Here is a 23,693-nt window from a genome sequence, read left to right on the forward strand (position 1 = left end):
TGGGCCTTGATGCAAAAGCTCTGTCAGTGAAATACAAAAGGGCACACAAAATAGGCATCCTGAGAGAGGATACTACACAACCTTGGCCAGTTACTGCACGGATTCTGAACTGGGTGGATAGAAAGAAATAATCTGTAAATTATGAGGGCAACACAATTATGCTTTTTAATGACTACACATCAAAAGTTGTTGCACAACGAATGGAGCTTGCCCCTATTTGCTCAGAATTATATCAGAAAGGCATTCACTTTGTGCTACTCTTCTTAGTGAAAATGTGAGCGCAACATGAAAGGAGAGTTTTCTTTCTTACTATGGAGGATCAAATGGAAGCATTTATTGGCAAAATCCATAATAATAATTGACAGAAGGACCCCTGTGTTACTGTTTTGTTTGATATCCACATTTGTTTAATGATGCAGAATTTTTTCTGGTTGCCATCTTGGATTTGGCCAATTTTGTGGTCTGCATACTTGGAGCAACCTGAGTGTGTTCTGCTTTGAGTTGGACTTTTTGTTGCACTGGAGGTAAACTCTTGGCCTGGTGCAGGATTGGTACAGCCCTCTGGTCGGACCCAGAGAGCGCCTGCCACTAGGAGGCGGAGCACAGGAGGAGACTGAGGCTAGCTGGAGCTTCGCCAATAGTCGGGGTTTTCGCAGGTTGAGCCCTTGGGTCCCCAGGCTGCCTGGTTGAGCCCTTGGATACTCGGGCAGGTTGAGCCCTTGGGTACCCGGGCCGCCTGGTCTTTGGTGGGCCTCGCAGTGTCTCCTAAAGAGGAAGCGCAGGGGAGTGCCCAACACGAACAAGGGTGTGCGGTCAATGTTGAAGCAAGAATGTCCTGAGGTCGCAGGAGGCCAGAACAAAGTGTCCGAGTGGATAGCGAGGATCAAGGCCAGAGTATCAGTTCAGAATGGTCAGCCGAAGCAGAAATCAGTACCTGTAGTCAGTCCAGGCATAGTCAGATTGGGTAAAGGTCAAGTTCCAGGCAGCAGTCAGGAGTGGTCAGTGTACAGGCAGAGGTCGGTTCCAGGCGGCGATCAGGAGTGATCAGTATATAGGCAGAGGTCAGTTCCAGGTGTCAGACAGACGTGGTCAAGAGCAAGCAAAGGTCAGTACCGTGAGATCAGTCCGAAGGGTACTACCAGGAGAGACACAGGAACAGGAGACACTGGAACAGGAGACACTGGAACGGGCAAACTAGAGAACAAGGAGTGTACAACCCAATTGCCAAGGCACTGGGCTAGGGGCTGAGCCCTTCTATCTATACCGGGTTCAGGTGACGTCAGAATCGGGCGCCGCCCTTGAGTTTCCCACGCTTGGCCCTTTAAAGTTAGAAGAGATCTGTGTGCACACGCTAGGGGGTGGGGCCGATGCTGAGGAGGACGCCGAGCCCCGGCATGAGGAGCACTGCGAGGGAGAAGGCCCCGATGGGCCTGGGGACGCTCCGGAGGCCACGGCCGAGCAGTGCAGGGACTGAGAGAGAAGCTGGTGGACGGTCGTGCCAGGTGAGCAGGCCTGGTCTCGGCACCAACGCGGCCGGGAAGCGCAACACTTTTGTTATCATTTTAATGAAGCAAAACTTCTGTTAGTTCTACAATTCTTGTTTGAAATTGTTACACAGCCTATTTGGTTTGCAGTGGTAAGGTAAGTGCTTTGTTATAAAGGATTTGCATGGATGGTTCATTCAGTGTTCAAATCTTGTCAATCTACTATCCTAAACTCTAGTATTTATGATTACCTCTTTTGAATGTGCTATAATGATCACGGAAACAGTGAAATGCAGAGCTATAGATGTGTCTTCATTTCATGGATGTCTAGGCTTGGCAATCAGGGCTGCCCTGAAAGGCTGGTGCTTACTTGGAGAGACAGGGTGGAGATACAGTGACAAAATCAGGAGTTTGAGAGTCACCAGGAGAAATACATAGAACAGAAACTCTGGATCTGGACACAAGTAGGCCATGGGAAACTTTGCTGTGAAGCAGGAAGCTTTATGTGCAGAGATCTTGGAACACAAATACATTAACCAGAACAAGGCTTGGGCTTGAAAATGCCAAGATGGCTGTTAAACCAGCACTGGGTGTTCTCTGATCAGGCCTTATCTACTGCTGCGAATATGAGACACAACCAGTGCTTGTCCAATTGGACAGCTATAGGGGCATCTCACTCTCCCTGGAAACAGGTTAAATATACTAGAACTCCTACAAAATCCAGCAGCTTTCATAGCTCTGTCCAGGGTCACAGCCTAGAAATCCCAGGATTATGGGTTCAAATCCTATTGTCCATGATGCTTCAGTGTGAATAAAGATTCATTTGTTTTCTACATTTTTAGTGTGACAATTGGAATCAATGTATGATATAATGCTGATCCTGTTGAAAGCAGGGATAGCTTGGTTTGCTCTTTAAGTGTTATTTGTTTCTTCCTTGGCAATTTTTCATATTGCACAGATGGTCATGAAATATTACTATTATTAATAGTTTAATATGGGGATTCTCCCATGGGTCCATCCTCTGGAGTATGCAGTTTTGGAGTATGAAGTGAAGGTGCATGTTCAAAGGGTAGAAGTCCCTTGGAGCAAGTTTTATTTTAACTATTTTTCTTGGGTGTGTCTGGTATGGTTGATGGTGTGCAATGCATGATGGGGAGGTGGCTCGGCAAGAACAGGGTGTAGTTTGTAATAGATAGATTTTGATAGTGCTCTGAGGGTACTTACCTTCTGAATAACTCAATAAGGGGAGAGATACATAGATGTATCTTGTAGGTGTGTGCATTCATTTTCGCTGTATTGGCAATCCGTAACGTATATGTCCCTATTCATTATATTTGTGGGAAGGCGAAACGTATCGCGCCTCCCCACGAATATAACTTATCATCCGTTGTATTCGTTGTCCGCCATTTTGCGATGGCGATTTTAATTTTAATTCCTATAAAATCCGGGGTCGGCGCGCGCAAGGGGATGTACACATGTGCACTCCCTTGCACGCGCCGAGCCCGAAGGGAGCCCCGATGGCTTTCCCCGTGGCTTTCCAATGGCTTTCCCCGTTCCCTCCAAGGCCTCCCCCCCACCTTCCTCTCCCTTCCCCTATCTAACCCACCCACCAGCCCTAACTAAATCGTCCCCTCCCCTCTACCTTTGTTGTAGGCCCCTACATAGGCTGCTGTGTCGGGGGCACTCGGCCACGCCCCCGGACTGCGGCCCCGCCCCCAGACCGCCAATTTTTGCAAGCCCCAGAACATACGCACGTCCTGGGGCTACCGCCCACGGACCGCGGCCCCACCCATGGCCCTGCCCCCAGACCACCAAATTTTTGCAAGCCCCAGGACATACGCGCGTCCCGGAGCTACCGCACCCGGACCGCGGCCCCGCCAATGGTCCTGCCCCCACCCCCGGACCACCAATTTTTGCAAGCCCCGGGACATATGCGTGTCCCGGGGCTACCGCCCCCAGACCACGGCCCCGCCCATGTCCCCACTCCCGGATAGCCAATTTTTGCAAGCTCTGGGACATACGCGCGTCCCGGGGCTTGCGCGCCGCCGAGCCTTTGCAAAATAGGCTCGGCGCGCGCGGGGGGGGGGGGGGTTTAAGGGTTACGCATGTAACCCTTTTAAAATCCACCCCGATGGACGCCATTTCGCAGTATCCAGAGCCAAAAACCAGCCCTTTCCTATGAGTCATCAGTGACAGGCTAGTTAGTAAAGAGAAAAAAAAAAGCTATTTATTCTTTATTTGGCTGTAGTGCCAGCTAGCCCTGTTTGTGTTTTAAGCAGTTTATTATTTAGGTGATCTGAGATGGTCTCTGTGTGCCACGGAGAGAATCTGCTAGCAGTGCCATTTTTTTTCATTCACCCTCTGGGCTAGGCTGCAAGCAAGCACAATTTGGGTGTTGTGGCTGGGAGAGATATATTCAATTTTGCTAGAATTTGCATTGGAAAATATATTTCATCGATTTTCATGCTGTGCCAACAATTCCAGCTTTTTTAAACTGAGTTTGTTTAATTTAACCCACTCAGTCTCTCTGTGCACTGGGCTTCAGTGGGCAGTGGGTAGTTAAACAGACTGAACTTTATTATTGGGACGGTCTGTGCATTGAAATCCCCAGTCTGCCTCTTTTGTGCTTACAAGCAAGCTGCGTGTGTGCGCACACCACACACGTTACATTAGTGCACAGCAAGGCACCGTGACAGTGGGTAGTTTAACAGACTGAACTTTATTATTGGGATGGTCTGTGCAGTGAAATTCCCAGTCTGCCTCTTTTGTGCTTACAAGCAAGCTGCGTGTGTGCGCACACCACACGGGTTAAATTAGTGCACAGCAAGGCACCGTGACAGTGGGCAGTGGGTAGTTTAACAGACTGATCTTTATTTTTGGGACGGTCTGTGCAGTGAAATGCCCAGTCTGCCTCTTTTGTGCTTACAATCAAGCTGCATGTGCGCGCACACCACACGCGTTACATTAGTGAACAGCAAAGCACCGTGACAGTGGGCAGTGGGTAGGAACTAGACAGTGACATTAAATCCATAATGTCAGGGAAAGCTAGATGTAGTCGAGTGATTGGGACTGGCAGAGGAGGCACTTTAAAAGACACTAGTGTCACTCCCCCATTAAAGATAAAAAGGCACCTGTCGCAATCTAAACTTTTTGTAGGGTCAGGCAGTTCCATCCAGAAAAAAATGAAATCTGACCATGATGCATCGCCATCGCCACCACCTGTTTCTGGCCCTGTAGTTTTTGAGGTGAGGGAAGGGGAGGCTGAATCATGCCAGACAAAATGATGACACCCAAAAGTAGCAGAGGAACAGAAGTCTCGACTAACACTTAGCGTTGACAATGTAGCGCAGTCACTGTTTGCTTCTGATTCAGATGAAGAATCATCTTGTGTGGGATTCTCATCTGAAACAGAAGAAGTAATAGCTGACGAAGCTTTAGGAGGATCAGTTAGTCCTGTCTTAGCCTCCACTTCAGTGCAGCAGGGGAGAGATGAAACTCATGAGGAGGAGGAGAAGGAGGAAGAGCAGTCAGTGCAGGCACAGAGGTTGACTGAGGCCCCTGGCATTGCTTCTCAGGGTGCACCACTACCTCAGCTCCAGTGCCAACATCCACCCCCAAGGCTTTAGAGAAGGGAGGATCACGAAAGACATCTGTGATCTGGAGCCACTTTAAAGTGACTGATGACCCACGTTTTGCTCGGTGTAATTACTGTGCCAGGGATATTAGCAGAGACAAGCAAATGGGACATCGATCTAATTTTGGCATGACGCATCATATGAAGCAGCAACACCCAACAAGATTACTGCCATCTGGGGATGATGGCAGTACCAGTCAGGGGACCCCTTCCAAGCAGCATAAAGTGGTTCAAAAGCAGCAGAGTCAGCCCACGCCCTCATCCCCTTCTAGTAGTCAGGTGGCAGGCCAGCAACCTCCTGACATGTGGCAGAAGCAACAACCCACCATGGAGGAAATAGGGTGGAGTGCAGTAACGCTATCCCGGGGTAGGAGGCAGGCAGCCTCAAAAGTTGTAACCAGGAGCACTGGGGAAATGATTGCCCTTGATGACCAGCCCTTGCAGTTAGTGGAGAATGTGGATTTCAAGCGTTTTCTGAAGGTCGTAGTTCCAAATTACAAAGTCCAGAACCACATTTAGCAGAAAGATCATCCCCAGCCTGTACAAGCAGTGTCGCAGTCGTATGCAAGAGCTGCTAGCTAAGGCAGAGGGGAGAGTGCATTTCACCTCCGATATCTAGTCTGCCATGAATGCTGCACACTCTTACCTCTCCCTGACAGCACACTGGTGGGACCTGGCTGAGGCAGGGGCAGCCAGCAGCTCTATTACTGAACAAGTATCAGGCCCATACCGCAGCCAATATTCTAGTATGCATCAGACAGATGCTGGAGGGCTGGCAACTACACCAGCGAGACAGGAATACTCAGGCAGGGTTCTTTGTCATAGACAATGGTGAAAACATGGTTAAGGCAATAAATGACGGGTGCTTTAAGAACATCCGATGTTTTGCACACACTCTGCACCTGGTAGTGAAGTCAGCTCTGGGGTTGGATTCCAAAGACAAAGAGAATGAATACCTGCATAGATTAATACAGAAGTGCAGGAACATAGCAGCGCACTTCCACAGAAGTGTGAAGGCAGGGCAGGTTCTCCGACAAAAGCAGACTGATTTGGAGATGCCTCACAAGCGTCTCATTCAGGACATTGCCACCCGGTGGAATTCCACCTTTATGATGCTGGAGAGGTTAGTGGAGCTTCAGACACCCCTTCAAGAACTTTCTAGTACAATGAACATAGGTGTGCAGAATCCCCTAGGGCATCATGAGTGGTTAGTCATGAGTCAGCTGGTAAAAATCCTGCAGCCTTTCAAGGATGTCATAGAGGAGCTGAGTTCCAGAAGTGCCACCTTGACTGATATCATCCCTATAGTTAATCTCCTGGATTACTTTCCTCCTCCTCCTCACTTTCCGCCACACTCTTCAATATTTACCTCCTCCCTCTCTGTCAACTCCTCTCCAAACTCGGTCTCCCGCACTTTATCTATGCTGATGATGTGCAGATTCTTATTCCCATTATTGATTCTTTAACAAATGCCTTAAAAACCTGGGACTCAGCACTCACTGACATCAACAATCTACTCTCAGACAACTTCCTGGAGCTTAACACCGCTAAAACAGAGCTCCTTATCATATCTCCCCACAACATCTCCTTCCACTCCCCATCACCCCACACTCAATTCCCTCCCACCACATCCTCTCAGCATGTCCGCAGCCTCGGCGTAAACCTAGACAACCACTTCAATCTAAAAAAGTTCATCTCCTCCACCCTTAAAGATGGTTTCTTCAAACTTTACACTCTCTCAAAAGACTAAAACCCCTCTTACACCTCCACGAGTTTCACATCGTGCTCCAAGCTACTATCCTAGCCAAGATTGATTACTGCAACGCTATCCTCCTAGGCCTCCCAAAAAATTGCATCAAACCCCTGCAGATGCTACAAAATGCTGCCGCCTGCATACTCACCAATGCCCACCGTCATGATCACATTATACCGGTTCTCCAACACATACACTGGCTACCAATCTCCTCCAGGATAATATACAAATCCCTCACCCTCATACACAAATCCATACACAACCAAAACATGCAATGGTTCTCAGAGCAATTCATATTCTGCAATCCTAACAGACCAACCAGAACACAGCATCAGGCAAAACTACTTACACCATCACCCAAACTCACTAAACATGTCTCCACCAGAGAACGCTCTCTCACCACTGCAGGACCAGCCCTATGGAACAAAATATCCCCAAGACTACACCAGGAATTGTGCCCCAGGAAATTCAAATAAAACCTCAAGACCTGGCTTTTCAAACAGGCATACCCTTGAATTCCTCGTACCTGCAATTCACCCAAGACATCAATCATACTGGCACCTATTCCCCCTCTCAAGATAATTTCCCCTGTAATACCCTCTTCAATTGCTCACCCTATCTCACTATGTCAAAGCACTGCTCTTAACCTTTTGTGGATCTGCTTTTATTCTCATCTCTCAGTCACTGTTAAGTTTTTAAGTATTTAATATGAAGTTCCCATTAACTTATGGATTTCTGTGTAATGCCTGTTATTATTTGTTAGTTGTTAAGTGTTTTATGTAAAGCCCGTTGCTGCATTACGTTTTACTGTAAACCGAGGTGATGTTGCAAACGTGCCGCGGTATATAAAAATCTCTTAAATAAACAAATAAATAAATAAAAATAAATGAACAATTGGAGGCCTTTAAACAGGAAGAGGGAATGACAGTTGAGGTGCTGCATTGTCTGGACGTTTTGCAGCAGCAGGTGAAAGAAAAATTAAGGTCTTTAACAGAAGACTGCACATACATGCTCGCCACAGTCTGTGATCCCCGTGTGAAAGGGAAACTCGCCCTACAGTACGATTGTCTCTTAATGGTGAAGGACCTGCTGTTAACAAAAGTTTGTGAACAGGAGCGCTTTAGGCAGAGACAGATTAGGCGTGAAGCAGAGGTGGAAACAGCGGGCTCTTCAGAGAGTTGTGCAGCTAGCCCAAGCAGGAGCAGCACTGTGTCAGCGACAGATAGTACCTCCTCCTCCACTTCAGAACTCCAAAGGCATGTTGACCATAAAGATTCATCTGTTGTGCGATGGGCGAGAGAGAAAGCAGCTGGCATGAGTGACTCTCAGCCCGCCCAAGCAAAGGAGACACCAGCACAGCTGTTAGTGACACAGTATCTCTCAGAGCCGACAGAGAATATGCAGACAGATCTGCTGGCATATTGGGCTCACAAGTCCACTGTCTGGCCACACCTAGCCAAAGTGGCTCAGCGATATCTGTCATGTCCACCAACCAGTGTGCCCAGTGAACGTGTCTTTTCAATGACAGGTGACATCATGAGCCCTCACCGCTCAAGGCTGGCACCAGAGTTGATGGAAATGCTAGTGTTTTTGAAAGTAAACCTGCCTTTGCTTGGGTTTCCAAATTTTCCCTGTGAATGGCAAGATGAATAAAAGCAATTAAAAGCCTTGTAGCAGCTCCAACTGCCTCCTATGCTCCAGATAATATAAGCAATGCAGCAAATGTACCTGACCTGAAACGCTGTGCCTGACCGTCCACTGTCCAGGCCGTACGTCCCTACAAGGGCCTGACCTCAAACGCTGTGCCTGTCCGTCCACTGTCCAGGCCATACGTCCCTACAAGGGCCTGACCTCAAATACTGTACCTGTCAGTCCAGGCCTTATGTCCCTAGGTGGAATTGACTCTGTCCTGTATTGTTGTGCCTGTTCATGCAGGCCTTATATCCCTACGTGGGATTCACCTCCATCCTCGATTGCTGTGCCTGTCTGTCCAGACCTTATGTCCCTACGTGGGGTTCACCTCTGTCCTCGATTGCTGTGTCTGTCTATCCATCCAGGCCTATGTCCCTACAAGTGTTTGACCTCGATTGCTTTGCCTGTTCGTCCAGGCCTTATGTTCCAACACGTGTTTGACCTCGATTGCTTTGCCTGTTTGTCCAGGCCTTATGTCCCTACAAGGGTTTGACCTTGATTGCTGTGCCTGTCCATCTAGGCCTTATGTTCCTACTATGTTTGACCTCGATTGCTTTGCCTGTTCGTCCAGGCCTTATGTTCCAACACGTGTTTGACCTCGATTGCTTTGCCTGTTTGTCCAGGCCTTATGTCCCTACAAGGGTTTGACCTTGATTGCTGTGCCTGTCTGTCCAGGCCTTATGTTCCTACAAGTGTTTGACGTTGATTGCTTTGCCTGTTCGTCCAGGCCTTAAGTTCCTACAAGGGTTTGACCTCGATTGCTTTGCCTGTTCATCCAGGCCTTATGTTCCTACAAGGGTTTGACCTTGATTGCTTTGCCTGTTCGTCCAGGCCTTATGTCCCTACGTGGGATTGACCTCTGCCCTTGATTGCTGTGCCTGTCTGTCCAGGCCTTATGTTCCTACAAGTGTTTGACGTTGATTGCTTTGCCTGTTCGTCCAGGCCTTAAGTTCCTACAAGGGTTTGACCTCAATTGCTTTGCCTGTTCATCCAGGCCTTATGTTCCTACAAGGGTTTGACCTTGATTGCTTTGCCTGTTCGTCCAGGCCTTATGTCCCTACGTGGGATTGACTCTGTTCTCAATTGCTGTGCCTGTCCATCCAGGCCTTATGTCCCTAGGTGGGAGTGACTCTATCCTGTATTGCTGTGCCTGTTCGTCCAGGCCTTATGTTCCTACAAGTGTTTGACCTCGATTGTTGTGCCTGTCCATCCAGGCCTTATGTCCCTACGTGGGCTTGACCTCTGTCCTCGACTGCTTTGCCTGTCCATCCAGGCCTTATGTCCCTAGGTGGGAGTGACTCTGTCCTGTATTGCTGTGCCTGTTCATCCAGGCCTTATGTTCCTACAAGTGTTTGACCTCGATTGCTTTGCCTGTTCATCCAGGCCTTATGTCCCTACAAGGGTTTGAACTCGATTGCTCTGCCTGTCCATCCAGGGTTTTTGTTCCTACAAGGGTTTGACCTCGATTGTTTTGCATGTTTGTCCAGGCCTTATGTCCCTACAAGGGTTTGACCTCGATTGCTTTGCCTGTTCATCCAGGCCTTATGTCCCTACGTGGGATTGACCTCTGTCCATGATTGCTGTGCCTGTATGTCCAGGCCTTACGTTCCTACAAGTGTTTGATCTTGATTGCTGTGCCTGTCCATCCAGACCTTATGTCCCTACGTGGGATTCACCTCTGTCCTCGATTGCTGGGCCTGTCCGTCCAGGCCTTATGTTTCTACAAGTGTTTTACCCTCGATTGCTGTGCCTGTTCATCCAGGCCTTATGTCCTTACAAGGGTTTGACCTCGATTGCTTTGCCTGTTTGTCCAGTCCTTATGTTCCTACAAGGGTTTGACCTCGATTGCTTTGCCTGTTTGTCCAGCCTTATGTCCCTACAAGGGTTTGACCTTGATTGTTTGCCTGTCTGTCCAGACCTTATGTCCCTACGTGGGATTCACCTCTGTCCTTGATTGCTGTGCCTGTCCATCCAGGCCTTATGTTCCTACAAGTGTTTGACCTCGATTGCTGTGCCTGTCCATCCAGGCCTTATATTCCTACAAGTGTTTGACCTTGATTGCTGTGCCTGTCCATCCAGGCCTTATGTCCCTACATGGACTTGACCTCTGTCCGCGACTGCTTTGCATGTTCGTCCAGGCCTTATGTTCCTACAAGTATTTGACCTTGATTGCTTTGCCTGTTCGTCCAGGCCTTATGTTCCTACAAGGGTTTAACCTCGATTGCTTTGCCTGTTCATCCAGGGCTTATGTCCCTACGTGGGATTGATTCTGTCCTCGACTGCTGTGCCTGTCCATCCAGGCCTTATGTCCCTAGGTGGGATTGGCTCTATCCTGTATTGCTGTGTTTGTTCGTCCAGGCCTTATGTCCCTACAAGGGTTTGACCTCGATTGCTGTGCCTGTTCGTCCAGGCCTTATGTCGCTACATGGGATTGACTCTGTCCTCGACTGCTGTGCCTGTCTGTCCAGGCCTTATGTCCCTATGTGGGATTGACTCTGTCTTCGACTCCTGTGCCTGTCCATCCAGGCCTTATGTCCCTAGGTGGGATTGACTCTGTCCTCTATTGCTGTGCCTGTCCGTCCAAGCCTTATGTCCCTATGTGGGCTTGACCTCTGTCCTCAACTACTGTGCCTGTTCGTCCATGCCTTATGTCCAGTCCTAACGGCTGAACCCTCGTTGCAGAGGGAAACCTCAGTCTCCGGCAATTCAAGCTAGTAATTCTTCACAGCATGGATTCTTAAATAAAACAAACAGTTTTTTTTAGTTTCAGGGCAGAGAAGAGAACGTCCTCTGTCTTGCTTATGAAGTCATGATCTGTTTGCAAATGCTTAAATCCTAACAATTTGTACCATTATACACTCTATGGGTCAACCCATTCCAGGGAGCCCTTTCCTGCTCAAAGGAACGGGAACTCTCCCCGTTGTTGCAGCCTATCTCTTACCACCTGTTGACCCATGTTCAGAACAAGAAAAGATCTCCAAGGTATTTAGACTGTGGCAAACACCACACAGTGAGACCCGGCTCACAGTGAGACCCTGCTCCAGGTCACCACGCTTTGAAGGTTCGTACTCCACTCTAGGTGCCAACCCATTCCGGTGAGCCCTTCCCGGCTCAAAGGAAAGCAAACTCTCCCCAGGTGTAGCCAGCCTGTATCTACCCTCTGCCTTACTGCCATACACCAGATGACTCACTCAACTCCTTGTGGTGTCCTGACCACTATCATGGTTGCTCAGTGTGTTGGTGCTAGTCTTTCTGCTTGCTATGTATGTTCCTCCTTCATTGTGCTGTAGATGTCGATGCCACTTGTCTTGCCACTTTGCCTGTTGTGCTGCCTTCGAGGGTTCATGCATCTCTTATCGGTGCTCTCTTTTGAAGCTGTGGTGTGTTTTTGACACTCTTGCCGCTGCTTTGTGCCTCTATTAAAGCACTCTTCTTGCCACTCCTAGTACCCCTTTGCCCCTTTAAAGTACCTTAGGCTATTCATGCCACTTTGGTGCCACTTTGCCCCAGTCTAAGTACCTTGGAGCTGTTTTGTTGTTCTGATGATTGTTCCCCAGAGGATTCATCAAAATTGATAATAAAACCCCAATTCTGCAGCCAAAAATAGCCTGCAAATACTTCCCCCATTGACTTTAATGGGAACCGGAAAACGAATGCATGTATCAACGTATCGGAGCGCCATTGTACGATGCAACGAATATGCCCCCTGACGAATACGTATCCCAAATGCAATGAATACTTTCTGGCTGCACATCCTTAGTATCTTGGCTGCCCAGGTTGGCGGACACCGAGAAGGCTCCGAGAAGGCTCCTTTGAGAATGTTGGTTGTGTAAATCATTGGAAACTTAGGATAATGGCTAATGTGTGCTTGCCACTTTAAATGTGTATGGAGTTAATTTGCCAAGCAAGAGTACAAAATGAATTTCTTTATTGAAGAGGGCCAAAACCCAAGTTGCCTTCCTGCAAGAAACTCATTTGACTGAAACAGAGCATGCTAACCTCTGTAGAGAATGGGTTGGGATGTGCAGTTTCTCTTTGTATTTGTGGAAGCAAAGGGATATATCCATATTGCTATATACATATACAATACTTTCTTTATTGTGGAAAAAAACTGTAAATGATCATGAGGGAAGATACATTTTGTTATTGGGTACCTTGTACGGCCTCAAATATCTACTGGGTAATTTTTCACTTCTTTGGTGGCTAAATTATTGCAATATCCTGAATATCATATTATTCTTGAAGAGGACTTTAACGTAGTAGCTGATAGTAGTGCAGATTGTAACCCCACCCCTCCCCCCCAAGCCTTTAAAGCCATAAGATCTTAAAAGAGGGGTAAATCTATGGACTCGAGTGTTGGGAACGTTGAGTATTTGGAGAAATTTGCATTGAGATTACGCATATGTTTCAAATCCACATAAAAATTACTCTAAAATTGATTATATACTCATTTCTGAATCTATTTTCCCTAAGGTTTGTCTTTTTGCTCTTATGGGAACTTCTGCTGTTTCTGATCATGTCCATTACATGAGCATTTAACTGGAAAATGAGTCTGGGTCTTTTTTAGCATACTGAATTTTGTGAGTTCCTCAAAACAAAAGGGGCAGAATACATTGCATTTAATAAAGGTCTTGAGATTTGTGGAAAGCATGGAAATCAGTGCTGCAGGGTAAAGTAATGACCTACATTGCTAAGAAAAAGAAACAAAGGGATGCTGAAATTTTAAGGCTGTCAAATCTCTTATCTTTAAAGAAAAAGGAAAATATAATTAATGGGACTGATATTCAGCACTGGCCGTTTAAGTAATTTAGCCAGATATGACTAGTCTGCACTTAGCCAGATTAGTCAACCTGGCTAAGTTTAGACCTGCTTTATGGGGTATCTAAACTTAAGCAGTTAACTCTGAATATTGGTAGCTAGCTGTATAAGTTATGGGGGTCATTTTCAAAGGAGTTACGCATGTAAATGTGACATACTATCGTAGCAATTTTCAAAAGCTATTTACTCGAGTAAAGTGCACTTACTTGAGTAAATCCTATGGACAATTCAATGGCATATATTGTAGCAATTTTGAAAAGCCCACTTACTTGAGTAAAGTGTATTTACTCGAGCAAAAACCAGTTTTGCTCGAGTAAATGCTTTTTAAAATCTACCCCTATATGGCTAATTCACTCCACCCCTGATCCGCCCAGTACACGCCTACTTTTTGTGCATGTAACTTTTGGCCATATAAGTCCTTTACATGGCTAAGTGGTGGCCACTGATTGTAGGCACATATTCAGCGGCCACTACTTAGCTGTATTAAGTCCCGCTATCTGGCTAAATAGCACTGAACGTACTTTGCATATTGGGCCCAATATGTCTTCTAAATCCAAAGAACAGATGGTCTAAGTTAGACATGCTCTGAACCAGCTTCTACATCAAAAGACATTACAATCTCTCAAGTATTATAATTATCATTTCTATAAATTTGGTAATAAGGCTGACAAAATGATGACCCACTTAGTGAAAGTGTTTATCACCAGTCTTATGGATAAACAGGAGTGATTGTGTAACGATACTGATACTATTATATCTAAACAGCGCTTCCTTGTGGCAGAGACCTTCTCCCACTGTCATGGCTGAGGCTGGTGGGGTACTAGGTGTAAATGTTTCTATGTTGCAAGGTGTCTAGATGGAATCTCCCAGGGTGTACTGTTTAATGCCCTCTTCCCTACTGGATCTCCTGTGTAGAAATGGGGTCCAAAACCCACCCAGCAAAGTCTCAGGATAACCCTCCCGAGTGAGGATGTTATCTGAAGTACCTCAGAAATAAACAATTCCTAATTAACAAGATTAGGAATTGCAATGAACAATAACAAATATTCAAGTTCTCTTAATAGGTATAGGTGAAACAATATTTCCAAATAATTTCTCTCTTTCTTCTTTTACTTAATCAACAATTAAACAAATATTTGAAATGTAAAAGCTTTTACACTTTTCTTTTACATATAGCAGTATTAAACTAATATTAATAATTCCATTCTCTTTCTTTCAGAACCTCAAGCTGGATTCAACTCAGAGTCAGATAAGTATTAAGTTTAGAATTCTCTTAGCTGTGTCCCAAACAAGTATCCAAATTTCAAGTTTCTATTTTAAGAAATTGAGTCTTTGGGGGATTATATATATAAAAAAAATTCCCTGCCTTTAATGTCAAGGAAAAAGCATTTACTTTTCCAATCTTTAAATCGTCATACTCCCTTCTGACTAGAACAGGTTTTATTAGATCGCATTCCTGTTCAACTTTATTACCATTAAGTACCTTGCCCTTTTGTCTTTACCTTCCTGGGCACAGGAGTCACTCTGGACACCAGAATCAAATATATTTTTTTCTCTCCTTCTACTACCAAATCTCCTCAGGACACAGTAACAGCAGTGCTACTGGTTCCTGCAGGTGTTCCCTTCTGGTACAAGCTGGCTCCACCACAATTCTTTGGAGGAAGACAGAGCTGCTTATCAGCATACCTGGGAACTCTCCGGATTTGGCCCGGAGACTCCGGAATTCTAAAGGAATTGCTGGGTCTCTGGGCCAACAGCAGAATTCTCCGGGTCCTGCTGCAGAAGTAGACCCTGGTAAAAGAAGTCACTGGGCGTGCGGCTGAAGGGAGATCTATCGGGGCTGCACAACCGGAAGGAGGAGGAATATGGACCCCGCACCGGAAGGAAGAGACCCGTCGAGCCATATGCACGAGGAGGAGGAGCATGAGTTCCATGCCAGAATGAAGAAAGGCTGCGAGTGCGCACATGCAGAAGAACAAGGAGCATCTCCACCCCCACCCCCACCCCAAAAAAGGAAAAGATCCATTGCCCATGCAGCTGCAAGGAGGAAGTGTGTATGAAGGAGGAGGAGCTATACTGGGCCCATGCAAGGTTAGTTGCTTGAAGGAGATCTGTCCACCCTGGAAGAGGAGGCTGCTGTCATTGGGAGGTTTGGGGTGAGGACTGTGTGTGGAAGAAGGAGAGAAGAATGAATCTTGAGAAATCTCAGGGCGAGCAAAACTCAAAAGTTCCCAGGTAAGCTGCTCTCTCCAAAATTGTCCTGCTTTCTCCCCAAATCCTCTCATGCAAACCCTTTTTCTTCAGGGAGCAGATCCCTGCTCCTTTAAAACATTCTTAGCTTTTCTAGCACTGCCATTCTCAGCCTTCCCAAAGACAGGACAGAGATGGCAGCTGCTTCTATTTTACTTTTAACATTTTTTTTTAGATTTGCTGCATTCCCAAACCAGGTTCCTAGGGGTTGGTCACCTCACTTTTACTGTCCCTATGCTGGGCATCTCACTGCAAAACCCATGAGGTTAACCCTCATGCTTTTGAGCCTAGGAATACACAGAGGCCTGCAGGCAAAACCTGGCATGGATTCCTGCCTAGACTGGAGTCTCAGCACAGGGGTTGTCCCCTGGCCACATTTAAGTTTCAAAAACACCTTTGATCAGGTGATGGAGGCTAGACAGGACCCAAACACTCAAACTAGTCCCAACAATTATGTTTAAATGGTTTTCCCCGGGGGCTGAATGGACTTACCTCCTGGGTTTTCTCTCTCTCTCCAGGACCCTCTATTACAGCACTAAGGTCTTCCCATTGTCCCTTGCTACTATCCCATCTGCACCCTGTGCCCTAGTGCATTACTGGGAGTTCCAAGGGGTTGAGGGTCTTGTTCCTTGCAGTGAGGGCTTGCTGCATTCTTCTTCCTATTATTTTTATTTTGCTTCTTTTCTCTTTTTACTTTTATTGTGTTCCTTTTATTTATTTAGTTTGTCTGATTGCTTCTCCAGCTTGGTCAGGGGGCTCTTTCATGGACATGGGTGTTTCCACAAACAGGTAAAACTTTTAAAATGTTTTCAATCTGTCCACATATAGAACTTTTCTGGAATATAATGGGCAGCATTACAGGAAGCAAGAGGCCAATAGAGATAACTGGGATGCATTTTTGAGAGTTCTTCCTCTTCCCAAGTTAGCTCCTGAAGATTTTTGCGGCTATATTGGCTGCCCAGCTCAACACTGTTATAACCAACTTGGTGGCCCCTGATCAAACCGGCTTCATAGTGGGCTGGGCAAGCATGAAGTTAATAACATAGGCAAATTATTTTCTGTGCTTTGCCCTTCTCAAGTAAGGATTAAAGAGGAAATCATTTTAAGTGTTGCAGAATAGGCATTCAGCAATATGGAAATATTTGTTCTGGATTCTGGGCTAATTTGTTCTCATGGGCCTTATATATGACTGGATAAAGTTTTATCAAAAACCTCAGGCCAGGTTATTAATGAAAGGATGTCCCCTAATTTTGACCTTAAAAGGGGAAAGTGACAGGGATGCCCTTTTTTTCTCTTTTGTCTATATTAATTCTGGAACCTCTAGTGATTAAGTTGCATAGTAATGTCCAGATGTGAGGTTTAAAGGTGGGTTGTCAAGAGTTTAAGCTATGTATCTATGTTTGCAGATTATATTTTTTTTCCATAAATCTTTGAGGAATATAACAGACAAACAAAAACGTTAACAGAATGACATTGAAATAGGATACAATTCCTACAAACTTTTTTTACCCCATTTATTTGCCCAGCCCACCCCTTCCTACACTTAGAAAGGAACATTGAGAGAAACCACATTATATTTTCCATGTTGTTTGCTCACCAGAGGGAATATCAGTCTGGGACTGCAACTATAAGGAGTTAAGTGTTAGTTTAGCCTCCATACATTCGCAGCGACTTCACGATCAATAATCAAAAGGACACAAGAATTGCAGAGAAGTCGTCAAAGTTCAAGAGAACGGATACCAGAGATCTTTGTAAAAGAGTTTCTTCTTCCTAGAAAAACATTGATATTGGGAACCATATTCCAACTGATAAAGTTCAATCATGAGGGACTGCCACATATCCTCAGTAGGTGGTTCCACCTTGAGCCATTGAAGCAGAATACACTTTTTAGTGATCAGGCAGAACTTAGAAGCAAATGGGATGTTATCCACATTTAGACTCTCCTCTCCAATGTCATTATTAAGAATACAGAAAGAACAAGGCCAATGTACTTCAGCTTGTAGAATTTGTCCAAGTTGAACCCTTATCAATTCCTAAAAAGCTTGTATGGGTCTGCATTGCCACAAACAATGCATCAAAGAGGCACCCGCATTTCTACATTTTAGACATTTATCCTCATTTATGAGCCCCATTTTATATACCCGCAAAGGTGAAAACATCGTCCTATGAAAATTCTAGATTGCAGCCCACGGAGAGCTATATTGGTGGATATTTTGGCAACTGATGCATAACAATCATGAAACAAGATCTTCAGCAATATCCTGTTTCCATTTTATCACAAGTGTTTCATAGATTGGGTAAGATTTTATATTTTGAAGAAAAACATATAGATTGGACAAGGACCCCTGCTTAGTAATAAACAGTTTCAACAATGCGGAGTAAGAAGAGGTTTCCAATTTCACAGTCTCTGCAGAAAGGAGCTCTTGGAAAATTGCCCTAATTTGCCCATATAATAGAATATATTTCCCAGGAAATTCCAGATGTGACTCGGTTATTTACACTTTCGAATAATAGAAGGACTAGGGGGCATTCCATGAAGTTAGCAAGTAGCACATATAAGACTAATCGGAGAAAATTCTTTTTCACTCAAAGCACAATAAAGCTCTGGAATTTGTTGCCAGAGGATGTGGTTAGTGCAGTTAGTGTAGCTGGGTTCAAAAAAGGTTTGGATAAGTTCTTGGAGGAGAAGTCCATTAACGGCTATTAATCAAGTTTACTTAGGGGCGGATTTTCAGAGCCCTGCTCGCCTAAATCCGCCCAAATCCGGGCGGATTTAGGCGAGCAGGGCCCTGCGCGCCGGTAAGCCTATTTACATAGGCCTACCGGCGCGCGCAGAGCCCCGGGACTCGCGTAAGTCCCGGGGTTTTCGGAGGGGGCGTGTCGGGGGCGGGCCCAAACCGCGCGGCGTTTTCGGGGCGTGTCGGGAGCGTTCCGGGGGCGGGCCCAGGGGCGTGGCTATGGCCCGGGGCGGTCCGGGGGCGTGGCCGCGCCCTCCGTACCCACCCCCAGGTCGCGGCCCGGTGCGCAAGAGGCCCGCTGGCGCGCGGGGATTTACGTCTCCCTCCGGGAGGTGTAAATCCCCCAACAAAGGGGTTTAGACAGGGCCGGGCGGGTGGGTTAGGTAGAGGAAGGGAGGGGAAGGTGAGGGGAGGGCGTTAGAGGATTCCCTCTGAGGCCGCTCCGATTTCGGAGCGGCCTCGGAGGGAACGGGGGTAGGCTACGCGGCTCGGCGCGCGCCGGCTATACAAAATCAATAGCCTTGCGCGCGCCGATCCAGGTTTTTTAGCAGATACGCGTGGCTCCGCGCGTATCTACTAAAATCCAGCTTACTTTTGCTTGCGCCTGATGCGCCAGCAAAAGTAAGCCAATTCGCGCTATTTGAAAATCTACCCCTTAGGGAATAGCCACTGCTATTAATTGTATCAGTAGTATGGGATCTTCTTAGTGTTTGGGTAATTGCCAGGTTCTTGTGGCCTGGTTTGGCCTCTGTTGGAAACAGGATGCTGGGCTTGATGGTCCCTTGGTCTGACCCAGCATGGCAATTTCTTATGTTCTTCTCCATTGCAACTATATCTTTTTTGAGGTGCGGCGACCAGAATTGTACACAATATTCAAGGTGCGGTCTTACCATGGAGCGATACAGAGGCATTATGACATTTTCCATTTTATTCACCATTCCCTTTCTAATAATTCCCAACATTGTTTGCTTTTTTGACTGCCGCAGCACACTGAACCGATGATTTCAATGTGTTATCAACTATGATGCCTAGATCTCTTTCTTGGCTGGTAGCTCCTAATATGGAGCCTAACATTGTATAATTACAGCATGGGTTATTTTTCCCTATATGCATCACCTTGCACTTATCCACATTAAATTTCATCTGCCATTTCAATGCCCAATTTTCCAGTCTCACAAGGTCTTCCTGCAATTTAACACAATCTGCTTGTGATTTAACTACTCTGAACAATTTTGTATCATCTGCAAATGTGATTACCTCACTCGTCGTATTTCTTTCCAGATCATTTATCATCTGCATTTATCATCTGCAAAGAGCAGCGTTTTCACAGTTTAAGAATGAGGGGTTCGACAGTCAAGATAAATAATAGCAGGGACAGAGGGCACACCTGTCTTGTCCCCCTCCACAAAGAGAAGAGTTCAGATAATTGGCTGTTTACTAGTATCCTTGCCAAGGGATTAGAGTACAAAAGAGTAATGTATTGATAAATTTGCCCATCAAAACCATAATTTGCGAAGCACTTGTATCAGAAAAGGCCAGGCTACTCTATCAAAGGCCTTTTCAGCATCACAGCTGACCAATATGAACTAACTGACTTGTCCATGCACCTTTCCAAAGCCGCATATACCTTATGTATATTGACTGTTGAATGCTGTCCATGTACAAATCCCACTTAGTCTGGGGACACCAACCTAGACATCAAGTATTTCAGACAGTTAGCTATCACTTTGGCATAAATCTTAATATATAAGTTAAGAAGCAAAATAGGGTGATATGAGGATGGTACTTTTGCATCCCGGCCTGATTTTGGAAGGGCCACAATGGTAGTTTCCCTCATTGCTGGAGACATTTCACCCACTTCAGACATAGCTTCATATGTCCATTGTAAACATTGAGAGAGTTCGTGGGCTAGAATTTTATAAAAAGTAGCGTCCAGCCCATCAGGCCCTGGCGCCTTCAAAGAAGGCAGTGATTGTATAGCTCCCTTGATTTCTTCCATCTCTATTGGACGATTTAACTTAAGTAGAGCATCCTCTGTAAGGGCACAAAATTGTAAACCTGTTAAAAAATCAGAACTCGTATCAGGAGCTATAGGGTCAGCAAGTAAAGCTGTTGATAGAAATCATGGAACATCTAAGCTATATCTCCAGTGGCAATAACCATTTTACCAGCATTAGTGGTAATGGAGGAGATAAATTTGGGGAACTCAAATAGCAAAAGTAGCATCAGGAGGGTTAAGCATCTGAGCTTTACAAGAGCGTAGCTTTCCTCCAGAGTTAAGATTTCCCTGTTTTGCTTCTTACACATGTAACTAACATAGCTGATTATATCTCCCCAGAGAACCACCTTAGCGGATTTCCAGAATAACAGCAGAGTGTCAAAATGCTGACCATTAAATTCCACAAACTCCTGCCATTTTGTCTGTAGGTATGCAGGAAACTCAAGGTCATTGATCAAATTAGCAGGCATTCGCCAACTGTCTCACCCCTAGGGTCACCAACCCGAAAACTACTCGTGACCAGGGAGTGGTCTGAGATAATCAAGTCTTCTATAGAGACTGTGAGGAACCGAGGTAATAAAACCTCAGAAATCAATAGATAATCTATCCTGGTCTGGGTCGAATGAGCCTGCGCTACATGAGTGAAATCTCTCATCCGGGTGAAAAACCCATCACAGATTCAGCATTTTTAGATGCTTACACAGATACCAAGGACCCTTATGTTCTTCCATTGGGTGCCCGCCCAGGGGTGGTTGTCTATCCAAGGCCAGATGGACTATACAATTGAGATTTCTCCCCTCCCCCCCCCCCCCCCAATATCATGGGGTAAGTTCCTAGCTGAGAAAGATGGGACAAGAAGGAGACAAAAAAGATACGGTCATATTGTTAGGGGCATATGCTGACACCTACACAATCACTGAGCCTATTCATTTCCCCAAACTATAACATATCTCCACTCCGGGTCAGCCATTTCTTGTTTCCTCTGAAACGACACCACTTTGTGGATAAGAATGGCAACCCCACAACTCTTGGAACTGCCTACAGCAGATGATATATTATTATTTATTGATAATACTAAATCTTTGCTTGGACAGATATTATGCATTTTTTCTCAACTGGAATCCTTCACAGGTATGAAAATTAACCTCGAAAAATCTGAAGCAATGCCATTATGCTCTTCTTTAAAACATGCTTGTGTGGGCCCTTTTCTTTTCATGTGGACAGAAGATAAGATAAAAAAAACTTGGATATATGGGTGCCCTGTGATATGAGTTTCGTGTACAAGATAAATTTTAAAGAAATTATTATTGAAGGCATGGCTTCACAATTGAATGCCTTTATCACGTCTGGAGAGATATGCCTTATTCAAAATGGTATTTCTTCTAGAATTATTATACATATAACAAATGCTTCCCTGTTGGCTGAAACAGGTTGATCTGCGATTCCTCAGGTCTATGATGGTCAGGTTTATATGGAGAGGGAGGAGGCCATGGGTGAGTTATGAAAAATTATTGAGGAGGGTAGAGATGGGTGGTCTGAATTTGGCTAATATTAGGATGTATAATGTTGCATGACAGGAAAGGAATGAAGACTAAACAGAGAATATCATAATGCTTCTTTATCACTCCATGGTGTGACCACATCTTGAGTATTGTGTTCAGCTGTGGTCACTGCATCTCAAAAAGACATAGCAGAATTAGAAAAGGTATAGAGAAGGGCAACCACAATGATAAAGAGGATGGAATGATTCCCCTATGAGGAAAGACTAAAGAGATAAAGATTTTTCAGTTTGAAGAAGACATGGCTGAGGGGAAATATGATACAGGTCTATAAAATAATGAATGGAGCGAAACAGGTAAACTTGAATCGGTTGTTTACTCTTTCAAAAAGTATAAAGACTAGGCGACATTCAACAAAGTTACTAGGTGATACATTTAAGTCAAATAGGAGAAAATATTTTTTTACTTAATACATAATTAAACTTTGGAATTAGTTGCCAGAGGATGTGGTGAGAGCAGTTAGTACAGCTGGTTTAAAAATGTTTAGGCAAGTTCCTGGATGAAAAGTCCATAAGTCATTATTAAGGTGGACTTGGGATAAGCAGCATAGAATCTATCAACTTTTTGGGATCCTGCCAGGTACTTGTGACCTGGTTTGGCCACTATTGGAAACAGGATACTGGGCTTGATGGACCTTTTGTCTGATGCATTATGGCAAATGTTATGTTCTTATACAGAGAGAAGCCCTTGAGTCCACGGAGTTAAAAAAGCATCCATTGTTAAACTATTCCTTTCTGGTCTCTTGGAGTAGTAGGTGGGAACTTTGTTATTCAATATTATTGCAAAGAAATCTCTCTGTGGAGTGCTTCAAAGTTGAAACAGTTCCGGTACTATATGATGGTTCAATGGTGGTAGTTGGTGATTTAGTATATCCTCAATCTGATTTTGGTTTCCGGGACCATAGCTATTAGATATATGTTTTGGGAACTTGTCCATCTTCATATCTTGCAGGTCTTTTGGCAAAGATAGAAAGAGCATGTTCTTCCTTCTTTGTTGATAGAGAACATCACAACTTGTCTGTTTGGATCAACATCAAATTTTCTTTTAACTAGGGATTGAATTTTTTTTAAAGCATTAAAGATTGCTCACAGATCTAAATGATTTATGTCCTAGATAGAATTTTAGACATTGCTGGGGAGGAGCCAACTGTCATAGTACATGTGGGCACCAACGACATAGGAAAATGTGGGAGGGAGGTTCTGGAAGCCAAATTTAAGCTCTTAGGTAGAAAGCTGAAATCCAGAACCTCCACAGTAGCATTCTCTGAAATGCTCCCTGTTCCATGTGCAGGTACCCAGAGACAGGCAGAGCTCCGGAGTCTCAATGCGTGGATGAGACAATGTGCAAGGAAGAGGGATTCAGTTTTGTAAGGAACTGGGGAACCTTTTGGGGTCTTTTCAAAAGGGATGGGTTCCACCTTAACCAGGGTGGAACCAGGCTGCTGGCGCTAACCTTTAAAAAGGAGATAAAAGCTGCTCTATCTAGAACAAAGGGGAAAGCAGACAGTCACTCAGCAGCGCATGGTTCAGAGAAAAGTATCATCAAAGGATACTAATGACGCATTAGAATTAGGAAATCCCAACAGTGAGGTTCCAATAATAAGAAAAGTATTCCAAGTGCCTGTAATTAAAAACTCACCTGAGCAAAATGTTTTCAATTTATCCCCATCAATTAAAAAGCAAAATGAAAATACAAACAAAAAACACACTTTGAAATGTTTGTATGCCAATGCCAGAAGTCTAAGAAGTAAGATGGGAGAATTAGAA

The sequence above is a fragment of the Rhinatrema bivittatum genome, chromosome 5, assembly GCF_901001135.1.
Source record: "Rhinatrema bivittatum chromosome 5, aRhiBiv1.1, whole genome shotgun sequence".
In the NCBI taxonomy this organism is placed as follows: Eukaryota; Metazoa; Chordata; class Amphibia; order Gymnophiona; family Rhinatrematidae; genus Rhinatrema; species Rhinatrema bivittatum.